The sequence below is a fragment of the Pseudorca crassidens genome, chromosome 8, assembly GCF_039906515.1.
Source record: "Pseudorca crassidens isolate mPseCra1 chromosome 8, mPseCra1.hap1, whole genome shotgun sequence".
Classification (NCBI taxonomy): domain Eukaryota; kingdom Metazoa; phylum Chordata; class Mammalia; order Artiodactyla; family Delphinidae; genus Pseudorca; species Pseudorca crassidens.
The window spans coordinates 40,555,529-40,571,156 of record NC_090303.1 but is presented as its reverse complement, the minus strand read 5'-3'; the positions used below and the strand labels follow the sequence as shown (position 1 = coordinate 40,571,156).

Below are 15,628 nucleotides of genomic sequence, written 5' to 3'. Positions count from 1 at the left end.
AAGTCAAAAGTTAGCCCGCATAAAAGGTCAGAAATGATGAACTAGCTTTCTAATTTGTTAATTAATTGGTAATAGAATAGAATCAAATATTGAAAAGCCTGCTTAAAACATTCTGAGAGACTGTTCTAGAGCTACTCTTTTTGATTTCTTTGAAATAAAACTACGAATCACCTTAAATGAGACACCTTAAAGTAGATTATGTCTGCAATTTTCTCTAATTCAAGCCTAAATTAGAGAAGACATTTTATGAATATATGCTATGCTCAAAGCTAATTGAAAGCAATTATCAAAGTGGCATTTTGTCTGTGACTTTAAGATACATTGTAAGATAATAAATGATTCTCATTATGTAATAAAAAGGTCACATCTTGCCTTTGGGCTAGTGACGCTAAGAGTTTTTCAAAAGCAATCTGAGACATTTTCTTTAGAGAACTGCGACTAATATAAGAACCATCGCTTATTAAATATCAGTTGTCATCAGCACAGCACCCGCATCAGAGATGAGTATTTCTTTCAAAAAGAAACACCACCTCATTAAAAGCTGCAAAAATATATCTCTTAAAGTGCATAGCTGACATTTTCAAGTTAAACTGAATATCCTTCACTTGTCATTGACTAATAGCAATGAAACAAAAAAAAGTGGATGTCACGTGGACACGATCATTAAAATCAGCACTGGGGCTGTTGGGAAATGGAGATTTACTTCACAGTCTAGAAAGACAGAACTATGTTAAAAATCAGGATAAATGAACAACTCTTTATTTAACTCTGTTGGAATCAGGTTATTCTGGGAAGATTCAGTGTTCTTTGTACTGTAAAGATAAATTGCACCTGTAAAAGGCCACCAGGCTAAACCAGCCTCAAACTGTCTGGATATCTGATTTCATTTTATTTTATTTTTCTTATCTTATGAATTGGGGAATCAACAGCCAGATAGTTAAGATGCTAGAATGCACCTATCTATGTAGATTGAAAAAGATCTCTACCAGATTTTCTCTCCTAATAATTCACTTTCAAATTACGCCCTACCTTATGCCATTGATTTTATACTCCTCTAGAGTATAAAACCTAATACACCATCATTCATTCATTTATTCATTTCACAAAATGTACCAAGCCCCTACTATGCCTCAGACACTGTACCATGAACCTCTAATAAACAAAGTACAATCTCTATCCCCAGTAAATTATAGTCAAGTAAGAAAGAGAAATTTAACAAGCACGTTCAATAGTGTTATAGATGCTGAAATACAAGGCTAAGCAGAAAGGCACTATTTTTTTTTAACGCTGAAAATAAAAATGAATCTTTTTATAAAAATATGTTAGTTTAAAATGAGTACCTGATGAGGCAGTTAACACATATTACTTATGTCATAACCTTAGATTCAAACAGAACGTAAGTAGCTAAGGTAAAAAAATAAAGATTTCTGATTCCCAGTTGCTGGACTAAATCCTTTAGAGGGTATGATGATATTAGGGCCTTTTGGAAAACAAGATGATTATTAACAAATTATTGTTGTTAAGATGTTGGAAGAAATATATCATTCTAGTCACAAAAGATTAGCATCAATTTATGACAAGGCATAGCCCAAATACCTCAACTTATTGTGTATGAGATTTTGTTTGCCCTTTGTATTTTTTAAGTTATTTGGATTTTCTGTGATCATAGCTATCTTTTTATTAACAACCCCTTTTAAAAGAAATCACGTGTTGCTATTCCTTTGAAAAATAGCACAGTATCTCATTCAGTGCTCCTGACACAGTGGGACCCTTAATCCATACTACTGACTGATTTGAATTCTAGGTTATAGTTTCAAAGCAGGATAATGGTCCTATTTTTAAAATTATCTGTAATCTATCTTCTTGGTTATTTAAGCACTCCTATGGTCAAGGTACATAACTCTTTCTTTAATTTAACATTATTTCCGTACAAAATGCAATCTACATCTTTCTGTCTGTTATTCATAAAAATGAGAAACAACTGGCTGTTTTCCTCTTAGGGGAGATTACATGGAGGAAACTCACACTCATAAGATGTCTAGTATGTATCCAGGCTCTTTGCATACTTTATGTCATCAGATAATTATAGGTCTTTGTATATTTGAGCAGAGCAAAAACTACTCCATTAAGGATGAGAAAAATTCCAGTCCAGGTGAACTGTTGGTACTGTAGTCACAGCAAGTCCAGGTGAGGTTTCAGAAAGCTGTAGAGACTTAAGTGTAATTTAGGTTCAGATGGCCTGTGTTGGGGGAACCTGGTTAAGGGCGCCTCACCAGGCGTGGGATGACTCACATGCCTGTTTCAACTCCACATCCTTATATTTTTATTACTACTTTTTTTTGAGAACCTGTTATCTACAAGAAAAACAATATGGAGTAAGGAGCAGATTTTATCCCCCAAAGATTTTATTATATTAAGTCTCAGCAGTCTGAAAACATGAACCAAATATTAGGTTCTCTTTGAGTGTTTCCATTTTTTTTGAGTCAGGTAGTTACTTCTTAGTTGTTTCTCAATGCATCAAATATTTATGGAGCATCAGCTATGGGCAAGGCAGTTTGCAAGACTGTTTAGTTTGGAAGAGAACCTGAGATTATAATTGAGAGAGAATTGTGGGCACTCATAAGCAATGGTGATGGGGCTCCCAGGAGCTGGAATGGCTGTACGAAGGTCGAAGAGCGTTGCTAAAAATGCAAGATAGATACTGTCAGAATTAGAATGATGTTCTATTAAGAACTCTTCATTTTTACTTATCATCTATTCCTTTGGAAAACAACAGCAGCAAAAGTCTCATGACTCTTTCTACTTCTGTCTTCCTATTTCAAATTAAGATTGGACACATCTAAAAATATAAACAGAAAAAAAATGATTTCAGTTTTATAATTATTCAATATGAAATAAAACTTCACATATAGAAACCAGATGAAGGATTATAAGGCACAGTTTTCTTGTTTCTATGACGTTGTCAGGGTTGCATGGTGTGATAGAGAGCTCCACCTCATAATTGTAATATGACCAATAATAACAAGAATAAAAATAACAAGATTTGGCTTTTACTGTGTGCTGAGTACTATGCTAAGTGCTTTATACACGTAATTCACATGCTACCTGTTTCATCCAGCTCTTTGAGTTGCTCTTGACAAAAGTCTACTCCCATAAAAGTAATATTATCAAAGAACATAGAATTGAAAAACGATGTCCTAAAAGGGATAGAAGAGAGGTTTATATCTTACAGTACACGGTGAACAGTGTCTAGTCCCACTAGACTTTTGTGTTCTCTCTGAAGACTTTTAGTCCAACTAAAATTGAGGAAGACTGGAAGGTCTTCCTGCACTCATTCTCCAAGCAGTATTTGGCCCAGCTCATTGCAATTTTCTTTCCTAGCTCCCTGTCTCTCAGCATCAACTATTCCTAATACTCTTCATTGTGAAGAGTAGTTATTTTTCTTCCTCATGTGATAGGAACACCCTACTTAACACCCAGTCCCTGAATGACACATCTACCGAAGCAAGTGCTTATCAAAGCATCCTGATAAGATTGGAATAAAGATGGATCTATTCTATCTTCAAGGAATTCTCATACCTAATATCAAAAGAACATTCTTTCATAATTTTTAAAATATATTATCTAATTTTACCCTCTCAACAACCCTGGGAGGTAGGTGTCAACACCCTTATTTTACAATACAGGACAGAAACTTAGGTTCTGTAACTTGCACTACACCACTCAAGTTGGTAAGTACAAGAGCTGGGTTTTGAAAGCTGACTCAAATCTCCCAAGCACTCCGTGTTAATTCCCACCTCTGCACTTCTGTGTCAATTAGTGCTTTGGAGAACCTTCCCTCAAACTTTGACCCCTGTCCTGCCCAGCTCAAATAACACATTATTTTGAAATTTCAAAGCACAGTGAGATAAAGGAGATTCTAAATGCCCCCTGAGAGGAAAAACAGGTCACTTACAGAAAAATAAAAATCAGCATGGCATTAAGCTTCTCAAAAACATGAGTGGTAGAAGAAAATGGAGAAAAACCTTCAAACCCCAAAAGAAAAGTTAATTTTATCTTAGAATTCTATACTTAGTCAATGGATTGATTAAATGCAAGGGTACAATGAAGATACTTTCATTCATAAAAGGTTCTAGAGAGTTTACCATTTATGTGTCCTTTGAAACATTTTTGAGTGTGTTCTCCAGCAGAACAGATGCGTGAGCTAAGAAAGATTAAAAAAACAGAGGGTCACATTGACAACACCAAATGCTGGTGAGGACGTGGAGCAACAGGAACTCCCATACATAGGTGCTGGGAATGCAAAATGGCGCAGCCACTTTGGAAGACAGTATGGAGGTTTCTTACAAAACTAAATATACTCTTATCATATGATCCAGTGTTTTCACTCTTGGGATTTAACCAAAAAAGTTGAAAACATAGGTCTGCACAAAAACCTGTACACAGACGTCTGCAGCAGCTTTTTTCATAACTGCCAAAACTTGGAAGCAACCAAGAGGCCCTTCAGTTGGTGAAAGGATATATAAACTGTGGTATATCCAGACAAAGGAATATTATTCAGTGCTAAAAAGAAATGGCCTATCAAGCCATGAAAAGACATGGAGGAAACTTAAAAGCATGTTATTAAGTGAAAGACGTCAATGTGAGAAGGCTACATCCTGTATGATTCCAATTATATGACAGTCTAGAGAAGGGAAAACTACGGAGACAGTAAAAAGATAAGTGGTTGCCAGGGTTTATGGGGGAGAGTGATGAATAGATGAAGCACAGAGGATTTTTAGGGAAGTGAAAATATTCTTTAGGATGTTATAATGATGGATACAAGACATTACACGTTTGTCCAAGCTCATAGAATGAACAACACCAAGAGTGAACCCTAGTGCAAACTATGGACTTTGGATGATTATGATGTGTCAATGTAGGTTCATTGATTATATCAAAGATACCATTTCAGTGGGGAATTCTGCTAGTGAGGAGGCTGTGTGTGTCGGGTGGTGGGAGGTATATGGGGAATCTCTGTACCTTTGTCTCAATTTTATGGCGAACCTAGAAGTGCTGTAAAAATTAAGTTTATTAAGAACAAGAATAACAACAAAAAGAGTATCCAACTGAGACCCAGGATGAGAGATCTTCAAGAAACCTAGGAAGAAACCTGCAGGGAAGGGCTTTTGCCATATAAAGAAGGGAGTGGGGATAATAGATTAATTGATACCATGTAGTTTAAAAAAATTAGAATTATTATAATGATTTTACAAAGAAAAAAGAGATTATAAAAGCTTTATAGGAAAGAGAATGTAATTGTGTGACAGTACTTAGTTCTACAGTTGACAACATTTTCATAATCTCAATCATTACATGTTTTATATTGATTTAAATAAAATTTTTCTTCAGAAGCAGAACAGCATACTGGTTAAAAATCAGACTGCCAGGGTCCACCACTTCCTATCTGAAGACTTTGGGCAGATGACTATAATTAATTTCCCTCATCAATACTGTAGAGACTTTGGGCTTCCCTGGTGGCACAGTGGTTAAGAATCCACCTGCCAATGCAGGGGACAGGGGTTGAACCCCTGGCCCGGGAAGAACCCACATGCCATGGAGCAACTAAGCCCGTGCGCCACAACTTCTAAACCTGTGCTCTAGAGTCCATGAGCCACAACTACTGAGCCCGCATGCCACAACTACTGAAGCCCACGTGCCTACAGCCCATGCTCTGCAACAAGAGAAGCCACTGAAATGAGAAGTTCGTGCACCACAACGGAGAGTAGCCCCCCCGCTCGCCACAACTAAAGCCCACGCACAGCAGCAAAGACCCAAGGCAGCCAAAAATAAATAAATAAATAAAATAAAGTTCCATTAAAAAAATACTATAGAGACTTTAATATAGTGTCCATTTCATTGGTTTCTTGTAAGGACTAAATGAATCAATGTACACAAAATGCTTAGAATGTTACCTGGCACATAAAAATCACTCAGTACATATTAACTATTATTAAGAGTTAAATGGAGTAATGTAAGAGTATTAAAAACCACTTTCCATAGCATAAATTAAGTAGAATATACCTAAAACTATGAAGTCAAAAAAATTACAGCAAAGCAGATTGTTTACAGACATGCAGTAAACAATCAGAAGAGGCAGCCAAAGAATCAAAGAGTGGACCTGGTGACACAGAAATGATGGGACAGAGGCTAGCCGTTTTTCTTGGAACGCTATACATTCTGGTTTTTTTAATGTGCACATATTATTTTGATATGAGTGTTAAAAAGATTAACAATGAGGGGACCTTCAAGATGGCAGAGGAGTAAGACGTGGAGATCACCATCCTCCCCACAAGTACGTCAAAAACACATCTACATGTGGAACAACTCTTACAGAGCACCTACTAAATGCTGGCAGAAGACCTCAGACCTCCCAAAAGGCAAGAAACTCCCCACGTACCTGGGTAGGGCAAAAGAAAAAAGAATAAACAGAGACAAAAGGATACGGACGGGACCTGCACCAGTGGGAGGGAGCTGTGAAGGAGGAAAGGTGTCTACACACTAGGAAGCCCCTTCACCGGTGGAGACTGGGGGTGGGCAGGGGGGAAGCTGTGGAGCCATGGAGGAGAGCACAGCAACAGGGGTGCGGAGGGCAAAGCGGAGAGATTCCCGCACAGAGGATCAGTGTCGAGCAGCACTCACCAGCCTGAGAGGCTTGTCTGCTCACCCGCCGGGGTGGGCGGGGGCTCGGAGCTGAGGCTCGGGCTTCGGAGGTCAGATCCCAGGGAGAGGACTGGGTTTGGCTGTGTGAACACAGACTGAAGGGGGCTAGTGCGCCACAGCTAGCTGGGAGGAAGTCCGGGAAAAGGTCTGGAACTGCCTAAGAGGCAAGAGACCATTGTTCAGGGGGGCACGAGGAGAGGGGATTCACAGCACTGCCTAAACAAGCTTCGCAGACAGGCGCAAGCTGCGGCTATCAGCTCGGGCCCCAGAGATGAGCATGAAACGCTAATGCCTGCTGCTGCAACCACCAAGAAGCCTGTGTGCGAGCACAGGTTACCATCCACACCACCTACCACCCCGGGAGCCTGTGCAGCCCGCCACTGCCAGGGTCCCATGATCCAGGGACAACATCCCCGGGAGAACACAGGGCATGCCTGAGGCTGTTGCAACATCACACCGGCCTCTGCCACCACAGGCTGGCCCTGCATTCCAGTTATGACTACTGTACCCTTCCCTCCCCCTGGCCTGAATGACCAAGAGCCCCCTAATCAGCCGCTGCTTTAAACCCCTCCTGTCTGGGTGGGGAACAGATGCCTAAGGGTGACATACATGCAGAGGTGGGGCCAAAACCAAAGCTGAACCCCAGGAGCTGTGCGAACAAAGAAGAGAAAGGGAAATCTCTCCCAGAAGCCTCAGAAGCAGTGGATTAAATCCCTACAATCAACATGATGTACCCTGCATCTATGGAATACCTGAATAGACAACCAATCATCTCAAAATTGTGGCGGTGGACTTTGGGAGCGACTGTAGACTTGGGGTTTGCTGTCTGCGACTGACTTGTTTCTGACTTTTATGTTTATCTTAGTTTAGTGTTTAGCGCTTGTTATCATTGGTGGATTTCTTTATTGGTTTTGTGGCTCTCTTTTTTTAAATTATTGTTATTTTCTATTAAAAAATTTCTTTTCCTTTCTAAAATTAATTTCTTTTTTTCTATTTTTTTTCTTTCTTTTGCTCTCCCTTTTCTTCTGAGCCGTGTTGCTGACAGGGTCTTGGTGCTCCGGCTTGCTGTGAGGCCAGAGCCTCTGAGGTGGGGGAGCCAAGTTCAGGACACTGGACCACCAGAGAACTCCCATCTCCATGTAATATCAATCGGTGAGAGCTCTCCCAGAGATCTCTGTCTCAGCGCTAATACCCAGCTCCACCCAACAGCCAGTAAACTCCAGTGCTGGACACCCCATGCCAAACAACTAGCAAGACAGGAACACAACCGCACCCATTAGCAAAGAGACTGCCTAAAATTATAATAACTTCACAGAAACCCCTAACACACCACCTGACGTGGTCCTGCACACCAGAAAGATAAGGTCCAGCCCCACCCACCAGAACACAGGCACCAGTCCCGTCCACCAGGAAGCCTACACAAGCCACTGAACCAACCTCACCCACAGGGGCAGACACCAAAAACAATGGGAATTATGAACATGCAGTCTATGAAAAGGAGACCCCAAACACAGTAAGTTAAATAAAATAACACAGAGAAATATGCAGCAGATGAAGGAGCAAAGTAAAAACCCACCAGACCAAACAAATGAAGAGGAAATGGGCAGTCTACCTGAAAAAGAATTCAGAGTAATGATAGTAAAGATGATCCATAATCTTGGAAAAGGAATGGAGAAAATACAAGAAATATTTAACAAGGGCCTAGGAGAACTAAAGAGCAAACAAACAGTGATGAAGAACACAATAAATGAAATTAAATATTCTCTAGAAGGAATCAACAGCAGAATAACTGAGGCAGAAGAACAGATAAGTGACCTGGAAGATAAAATAACAGAAATAACTACCTCAGAGCAGAATAAAGAAAAAAGAATGAAAAGAACTGAGGACAGTCTCAGAGACCTCTGGGACAACATTAAATGTACCAACATTTGAATAATAGGGGTCCCAGAAGAAGAAAAGAAAAAGAAAGGGTCTGAGAAAATATTTGAAGAGCTTTTAGTTGAAAACTTCCCTAACATGGGAAAGGAAACAGTCAATCAAGACCAGGAAGTGCAGCGTCCCATACAGGATAAATCCAAGGGGAAACACGCCAAGACACATATGAATCAAACTATCAAAAATTAAATACACAGAAAAAATATTAAAAGAAGCAAAGGAGAAGCAGCAAATAACATACAAGGGAATCCCCGTAAGGTTAACAGCTGACCTTTCAGCAGAAACTCTGCAAGCCAGAAGGGAGTGGCAGAACATATTTAAAGTAATAAAAAGGAAAAACCTACAACCAACATTACTCTATCCAGCAAGGATCTCATTCAGAGTTGATGGAGAAATTAAAACCTTTACAGACAAGCAAAAGTTAAGAGAATTCAGCACGACCAAACCAGCATTATAATAAACACTAAAGGAACTTCTCTAGGAAGGAAACACAAGAGAAGGAAAAGACCTACTATAACAATCCCAAAACAGTAAAGAAAATGGTAATAGGAACATACATATCGTAATTACCTTAAATGTAAACGGATTAAATGCTCCAACCAAAGGACATAGACTGGTTGAATGGATACGAAAACAAGACCTGTATATATGCTGTCTACAAGAGACACACTTCAGACCTAGAGACACACACAGACTGAACATGAGGGGATGGAAAAACAGAGTCCATGCAAATGGAAATCAAAAGAAAGCTAGAGTAGCAATTCTCATATCAGACAAAACAGACTTTAAAATAAAGATTATTACAAGAGACAAAGAAGGACACTACATAGTGATCAAGGGATCAATCCAAGAAGAAGACAGAAGAATTGTAAGTATTTATGCACTCAACATAGGAGCACCTCAATATATAAGGCAAATGCTAACAGCCATAATAGGGGAAATTGACAGTAACACAATCATAGCAGGAGACCTTGACACCTCATTTTCACCTATGGACAGATTCTCCAATATGAAAATAAATAAGGAAACACAAGCTTTAAATGACACAATAGACCAGATAGACATAACTGATATTTATAGAACATTCCATCCCAAAACAACAGAATACACTTTCTTCTCAAGTACTCATGGAACATCCTCCAGGATAGACCATATCTTGGGTCACAAATCAAGCCTTGGTAAATTTAAGAAAATTGAAATTGTATCAAGTATCTTTTCTGACCACAATGCTATGAGACTAGATATCAATTACAGGAAAAAAATCTGTAAAAAATACAAACACATTGAGGTCAAACAATACGCTACTAAATAACCAAGAGATCACTGAAGAAATCAAAGAGGAAATAAAAAAATACCTAGAAACAAATGACAATGAAAACACGATGACCCATAACCTATGGAAGGCAGCAAAAGCACTAATAAGAGGGAAGTTTATAGCAATACAATCCTACCTCAAGAAACAAGAAAACTCTCAAATAAACAACCTAACCTAACACCTAAAACAATTAGAGAAAAAAGAACCAAAAAAACCCCAACGTTAGCAGAAGGAAAGAATCATAAAGATCAGATCAGAAATAAATGAAAAAGAAATGAAGGAAACGATAGCAAAGATCAATAAAACTAAAAGCTGGTTCCTTGAGAAGATAAACAAAACTGAAAAACCAGTAGCCAGACTCACCAAGAAAAAAAGGAAGAAGACTCAAGTTAACAGAATTAGAAATGAAAAAGGAGAAGTAACAACTGACACTGCAGAAATACAAAGGATCATGAGAGATTACTACAAGCAACTCTATGCCAATAAAAGGGACAACCTGGAAGAAATGGATAAATTCTTAGAAAAGCACAATCTTCCTGGTTCTTCCTGAACCAGGAAGTAGTAGAAAATATAAACGAACCAATCACAAGCACTGAAATTGAAACCGTGATTAAAAATCTTCCAACAAACAAAAGCCCAGGACAAGATGGCTGCACAGGTGAATCCTATCAAACATTTAGAGAAGAGCTAACACCTATCCTTCTCAAACTCTTCCAAAATAAAGCAGAGGGAAAACCACTTTTAAACTTATTCTTGGGCTTCCCTGGTGGCGCGGTGGTTGAGAGTCTGCCTGCTGATGCAGGGGACACGGGTTCGTGCCCCGGTCTGGGAAGATCCCACATGCCGAGGAGCGGCTGGGCCCGTGAGCCATGGCCGCTGAGCCTGCGCATCCGGAGCCTGTTGCTCCGCAACGGGAGAGGCCACAACAGTGAGAGGACCGCGTACCACAAAAACAAAACAAAACAAAACAAAAACAAAAAAACTTATTCTTCAGGCCACCATCACCCTGATACCAAAACCAGACGAAGATGTCACAAAAAAAGAAAATTACAGGCCAATATCACTGATGAACATAGATACAAAAATCCTCAACAAAATACTAGCCAACAGAATCCAACAGCACATTAAAAGGATCATACACCATGATCAAGTGGGGTTTATCCCAGGAATGCAAGAATTCTTCAATATATGCAAATCAATCAATGTGATACACCATATTAACAAACTGAAGGATAAAAACCATATGACAATCTCAATAGATGCAGAAAAAGCTTTTGACAAAATTCAACATCTACTTATGATAAAAACGCTCCAGAGAGTAGGCATAGAGGGAACCTACCTTAACATAATAAAGGCCACATATGACAAACCCACAGCCAACATCGTTCTCTATGGTGAAAAACTGAAACCATTTACACTAAGATCAGGAACAAGACAAGGTTTCCCACTCTCACTGCTATTATTCAACATAGTTTTGGAAGTTTTAGCCACAGCAATCAGAGAAGAAAAAGAAATAAAAGGAATCCCAATCAGAAAAGAAGTAAAACTGTCAGTTTGCAGATGACATGATACTATACATAGAGAATCCTAAAGATGCTACCAGGAAACTACTAGAACTAATCAATCAATTTGGTTGAGTAGCAGGATACAAAATTAATGTACAGAAATTTCTTGCATTCCTACACACTAATTATGAAAAATCCGAAAGAGAAATTAAGGAAACACTCCCATTTACCAATGCAACGAAAAGAATAAAATATGTAGGAATAAACCTACCTAAGGAGACAGAAGACCTGTATGCAGAAAACTAGAAGACACTGATGAAAGATATTAAAGATGATACAAACAGATGGAGAGATACACCATGTTCTCGGATTGGAAGAATCAACATTGTGAAAATGACAATACTACCCAAAGCAATCTACAGATTCAATGCAATCCCTGTCAAACTACCAATGGCATTCTTCACAGAACTAGGACAAAAAATTTCACAGTTTGTATGGAAACACAAAAGACCCCGAATAGTGACAGTAATCTTGAGAAAGAAAAATGGAGCTGGAGGAATCAGTCCATGACTTCCGACTATACTACAAAGCTACAGTAATCAAGACAGTATGGTACTGGCACAAAAACAGAAATATAGATCAATGGAACAGGATAGAAAGTCCAGAGATAAACCCAAGCACATATGGTTACCTTATTTTTGATAAAGTAGGCAAGAGTATACAATGGAGAAAAGACAGCCTCTTCAATAAGTGGTGCTGGGAAAACTAGACAGCTACATGTAAAAGAATGAAATTAGAACACTTCCTAACACCATACTCAAACATAAACTCAAAATGGATTAAAGACTAAAATCTAAGGCCAGACACTATAAAACTCTTAGTGGAAAACATAGGTAGAACACTCTATGATATAAATCACAGCAAGATCCTTTTTGACCCACCTCCTAGAGAAATGGAAATAAAAACAAAAATAAACAAATAGGACCTAATGAAACTTCAAAGCTTTTGAACAGCAAAGGAATCCATCAATAAGACAAAAAGACAACCCTCAGAATGGGAGAAAACATTTGCAAACGAAGCAATGGACAAAGGATTAATCTCCAAAATATACAAGCAGCTCATGCAGCTCAATATCAAAAAAACAGACAACCCAATCCAAAAATGGGCAGAAGACCTAAATAGACATTTCTCCAATGAAGATATACAGATTGTCAACAAACACATGAAAGGATGCTCAACATCATTAATCATTAGAGAAATGCAAATCAAAACTACAATGAGGTATCACCTCACACAGGTAAGAATGGCCATCATCAAAAAAATCTACATACAAAAAAGGCTGGAGAGGGTGTGGAGAAAAGGGAATGCTTTCGCACTGTTGGTGGAAATGTAAATTGATACAGCCACTATGGAGAACAGTATGGACGTTCCTTAAAAAACTAAAAATAGAACTACCATATGACCCGCAACCCCACTACTGGGCATATACCCTGCGAAAACCATAATTCAAAAACAGTCATGTACCAAAATGTTCATTGCAGCTCTATTTACAATAGCCAGGACATGGAAGCAGACTAAGTGTCCATTGACAGATGAATGGATAAAGAAGATGTGGCACATATATACAATGGAATATTACTCAGTCATAAAAAGAAATGAAATTGAGTTATTTGTAGTGAGGTGGATGGACCTAGAGTGTGTCATACAGAGTGAAGTAAGTCAGAAAGAGAAACAGAATTACCGTTTGCTAACACATATATATGGAATCAAAAAAAAAAATAGTTCTCATGAACCTAGGGGCAGGACAGGAATAAAGACGCAGATGTACAGAATGGACCTGAGGACACGGGGAGGGGCAAAGGTAAAGTGGGACAAAGTGAGAGAGTAGCATTGACATTTATACACTACCAAATGTAAAACAGATATCAGTGGGAAGCAGCCACATAGCACAGGGAGATCAGCCTAGTGCTTTGTGACCCACTACAGGGGTGGGATAGAGAGGGTGAGAGGGAGTCACAAGAGGGAGGGGATATGGGGATATGTGCATACATACAGCTGATTCACTTTGTTATACAGCAGAAACTAACACAACATTGTAATGTAAAGCAATTATACTCCAATAAAGATGTTAAAAATAAAAATTAAAAAAATGAAAGGAAAAAATAGAGCCACAGACAATTAAAAAAAAAAAATTAACAACAGCAAAAGCAAAAATCCCTCTGCAGTGAACTGTCTTCCTCTCTAGAGCTGTGGTTCTCCTAATGTGGTCCACAAACCAGGAACACTGACTTCATTGTTAGAAATGCAGACTCCCAGTCCCACCCAAGACCTGAATCAGATTCTGCTTTGTAACAAGATCCCTAGGTGATTCACATGCATGCTTCAATTTGGGAAGCCCTGGTCTATTTGTCATTTACTTCTCTTTCTAAGGGGTAAGACCTATCAGAATCTGACTGACTAAACGAATGACCAGCACCTTCTTATACTCACCCCCCAAACATATGGCTGAAAGCTAATATCAATGGAACCAAATAACCTAATTTAACTCAAGTTTAATTAGCCTTATTGTTAATCTACTAGGTACCAGCTTATTTCAGCTTAGTGCTGGCGATTCCAAGTTGAACACATACTTTTTAAAACATAACTGAGGTGCACATAGTCAAATGATGGTAACACATGCAGTGGTAGGATGTAACACGCCTTGTGCTACGGAGATATTCTCAGAATGCAATGCGAGCACCAAACAATGCCATTAAGATCACGGGGGAAGGAGCGGACATAATTAAACTGAGTCTTAGCAGCATCACTCTGGAAGTGTAGCTTAGGGGCTGTGTGCCATAACAGAGACAGGGAGATCAGATGGGAGGTGAATAAAATAATCTAGAAAGAAGTAAAATGGATTTTACTTGCAGCAGTGGCAATGGGGATAGAATACAGGGCAGATTTGAGAGATAGCAAGGAGGTACAATCTGCAGGACATGACGGATGTGTGGAGTATTGGAAAAAAGAAAGATTCTAGTATGACTTTCATGCTTTTAAGCTTTGTTTGCTATGTGTGTGTGGTGGTGGTTTTTTATAGAAAGAGATGTATTTTTGGCAGGAGTGAGAACCAGGAAGTTAGTGAACTCTGTTGAGTGTGACATTCTAAAGGAGCTGCTTAGTGTCTTTGGGATATGAAAGTCTGGTGTTCAGAAGGGAGAACAGGTCTCGAGACAGATTTGGGTGTAACAATCCTATAAATAACATCATCCATTGAAAAGAGATTACTAAAGGACAAATGTGTATCAAATGTGAATATCAGACATTAGACTGCATAATGGGGGAACATGGACATATAATAGTGAAGTAAGAGTGAGATACTATGAAAGAATATGCAGACAAGTAGCCAGGGATGTAGGAGGAAAAAAAAAAGGAAAGAAGTACCATCATACAAACATTTCCAATCAATCTTCAGAGAGGCCTATTCTTCTTCTATTGAGGGTGAGACCTTCAAATTACAGGTATCTAGGCTAGGCACGCCTCCATTTGTCACAATCGTTTGCATATAAGTGATGTAAGCTACTAAACTGTTTTTATTAATTCTAAATCTAGAGATCATATTTGAGAGTTATATACTATAGGATGCTTATGCAATTTAGGGGTTGGCAAGCATTTTCTGTAAAGGTCTATACGGTAAATATTTTAGGCTTTGTGGTCTATGAGGTCTCTGCCACTGTAGCACAAAAGTATCCGCAGACTTAATGTAAATAAATGGATGTGACTGTGTTCCAGTAAAACTTTATGTATGGAAACTAAAATTTGAATTTCATGTAATTTTAACATTATGAACTATTATTATTCTTTTGATTTTTTTCAACCATTTAAAAATGCAAAATGTATTCTTAAGTCTTTGACAATGCAAAACCAGGTAGCTGTGCAGATCTGGCCCAAAGACCATTACCTGCTGATCCCTGATGCAATTACAGTCAAATACTGAAAATTGCATCTAGAATTATGAGGCATAAGGTGGAAGAAAGCAATTTTAATTTAAAATTATGACTTAATTGGTCAATCGCTAAAAGATGAATACAAGTGGAAATAGTTTCAAATGGCATGTCTTTGCTATACTGAGTGCCACCATTCAGAATTCCTTCTGTGAAAATTCTGAATTAGAACATATACTAGCTTTCCC

The 15,628-nt window shown here is 38.6% G+C and overlaps 1 protein-coding gene across 11 annotated transcripts in view; it reads right to left on the bottom strand.

The window, feature by feature from the left end:
* DGKB (diacylglycerol kinase beta) overlaps window positions 1-15,628 on the bottom strand; it is a 797,684-nt gene that overhangs the window by 4,297 nt on the left and 777,759 nt on the right. The window lies entirely within an intron of this gene.